The sequence below is a fragment of the Ananas comosus genome, linkage group 11 (genome assembly GCF_001540865.1).
Source record: "Ananas comosus cultivar F153 linkage group 11, ASM154086v1, whole genome shotgun sequence".
NCBI classification, from domain to species: Eukaryota; Viridiplantae; Streptophyta; class Magnoliopsida; order Poales; family Bromeliaceae; genus Ananas; species Ananas comosus.
Window position 1 is genome coordinate 8,961,791 of NC_033631.1, and position 2,973 is coordinate 8,964,763.

Here is a 2,973-nt window from a genome sequence, read left to right on the forward strand (position 1 = left end):
TCTCTTTTATTCTTTTTTATCTTTTTTTATCTTTTCTCTTTATCCAGATATCTCGTCGTTTCATATGAGAAAGCTTTCAAATTATTTGACAACATGATTTTGAATTTATATTTTAAAATTTTAAATTTAATATAATATATTTTGAAATATGGTAAGAGAAATAATTATTTCGCGTTCGGGTCTTCGGGTTTGGATTTGATCTCGGGTTTCGAATTTTTGGTTAGTTTCGGATTTGGATATGGATTTTTTTAATCCGTCGGGTTCGGAAATAGATTTCGTAACTGATAGTCGGATTCATAGTTAGTTAATTCGCAAATTATTCGCGAATTATTCGCGAATTTTTGAAATGCCGAATTAAACACCCGTTTTCGAATTTAGGCAAAAATTCGGAATAATTCGCGGTTTTTAGAGAAAAATAATTATTCGCGAATAAAACGGAGTTCGCGAATAATTCGGCCCAAAAAAACGGCCCTCTTGCTTGCGACTGTGGGCGGACTTGTGGGCCTCGCAGTGGCCCAAAACGGGGAAAAAGAATCTGTCGCCCTGTCCTGTGACTCCTGTCGCCCAAAAAAAAAAAAAAAAAAAAAAACCCTTTTTCAGAGCCATCCCACATTCCCACTCCCACGAGCCCTACCCCCACCTCTTCCAAAAAAAAGGGTTTGCCCTAACTTCTCACCGCTGCGGCCCTGCTTCCGACCCCTCCTCCTCCCTCTCTTCCCTTCCGGCCGCTCGCCGAACGCCATTGAAAGCCCTACTCTTCAGAAATCGAAGATCAAAGATCGGGTTCTTCACTTTTTAGAAATCAAAACCCTCCTCGTCGCCTCTTCCTCTTCCTCTTCCGCTTCCGCAGTTTCGCTATCCAACGATAGATCAGTAATCGGGTGGTTCTTTACAAACCAGGTACGATTTGAGTTTTCAGTCTTCAAAGCAAAAGTTGGAAGCTTTTAGTCCATTCTCTGCTAAGCTTAAAATTTTAGGTTTCTCAAGGCTGCCCTATTGCAGATTTATCATAAGATCTTTTTCTCAGTTGATAACTTTAAATCAGATTTTGATCGTGATTAGAATATGTTGTGATCTAATTTTGTCCAGACTTTTGGTGTCTATTGTCTTACAATTGAAGTTTACCATGCAAGGAATGCACAGTTGGGCCATTTCCAATTTCGAAAAAGATGGAAAATTTTCTTTTATGTTCTTAGAAACTGTTTGTGACTAATTCTTTCCTAATCACATCCCATCATATTATTTTGTTCCTCAATTTGTTCTTGTTGCAACCTCTTATCCTGTTTTTTTTTCTTGTCACATCGAATTTGTTCCTCCGTTTGTGCCAATTTCATCTTGTATTTAGTTTCTAACTATGCTTGTATGTGAATCTTTTATATTTTATATTTAAAATATGGACTCTCTTGATCTCTTATTTGCTTAATTATTTCTTTATTTTGAGGCATAATATAGTTTACTATTTTTTTTTTTTACTTAATTAGTTTAATTTTGTAGCTCTTTATTCTTATATTCTTAAAAAATATGAGTATTTATGCTAAGAGCATAAATCTTGAGAGGAAAAAAACTTAATTTAATAGCCGAATTTTTGATCCCGAATTTTTAATTGGTGAACGTATAATATCCGTATAAATCACGTATCCGAATAACTGGTGAATCTGTTTTTTAGCCCTTTTTTTGAACGAATTTAAAAATTAGAAAGCGAATTTTATCCGAATTATATTCGTACCGAATTTTTGCCGAATCGACTTAACTAACTATGGTTGAGATCGAGCATAGGAATGCCCTCCAACCTCTTCTGCCCCCACCAAACAAATAGCCCTTAGCGGAAGTGCAAGTAAACAAGGTTTAATGGATATTAAGCTTTCAGAATCCAAAGCCAAGCCCAATGCCTATTACTGTTTCTGGGCATTCTGGGCCAAGCTCGAATATCAAATGGCCCATACTGAACAGGACCCACTTACACTACTAGTAAATGTAAAAATGAGTCCGGCTACAATGCTATTGATAGTACCAAGCACTTGGTGCTATCAAATTTTTTGCCGTTAGATAAATCTCTTTGACCATTTTTATCTGTTAAATAATAAACCAACCACCCACTCAATCTTGGAGGACTATTATCATCCTAACCGTACATCGCCTCATCCAATGGCCAAAAACTTAATAGCATCAATGATTTGGTATTATTAATAATATTCTAGCCTAGTTCGCGAAAATTAACTTACACTACCTTTCTTTGGAAACTATTCAACTCATGAGGAAATAGTTATATCGTACGAAGTTCATGAAATGATTCAAATGAAGTGTTCACGAACATGAACTAAGTCTCGATATCAGAAAACTATTGCGCAGTATCCATACATTAGCCCAATGTATACTTTTGTTTATAGCCAAATGTTAGAATGAAATGTATCTACAATATACGTAATATCAACGATTTAAGTACCATGGTACAGAATCGTGCCGAAAACTTATTGGTACCGGTCATAAAAAATTCATGTGTACTAACACCTAATATCATGAAATATTTATTTTCTTTAGCATCAAAATATTTTAGCTATTTATTTTGTATTTTTACCAAATTTTTTAAACTTTATTGAGAAAATTATTTACTAATTTAAAGAATAGAGGATTTTAAGCTGTGCCATTAGCATAGAATCTGTATCATGCCGATATCTAGTTGGCACGATATGGTACAGTAGATATCATTCGTGTCGACGGAAACTTAAATCCTTGCGTAATATGTCTCTGAATGCTAAATATGCACTTGTTGCAAGCTTATACTTGGATTACTGGACATGCAAATTAAGTTTGAAATTAGGCTTTTGCTACCTGGTCGAGTTTGGATTGGGCTATCCTAAGCCTGACTACCTTGCAAAACCAGAAAAAAAATAAAAATAAAAATAAAAAAAAATTACAGTCTCTACAACGAGCTTTATTGTTGGAATGAACATGAACGATGGGGTCAGGCCTTGA

The 2,973-nt window shown here is 35.1% G+C and overlaps 1 long non-coding RNA gene across 1 annotated transcript; it reads left to right on the top strand.

The window, feature by feature from the left end:
* Positions 549 to 1,423, top strand: LOC109717549. Its single transcript, XR_002218208.1, has 2 exons — positions 549 to 900; positions 1,090 to 1,423. It is a non-coding gene; the product is annotated as an uncharacterized LOC109717549 (long non-coding RNA).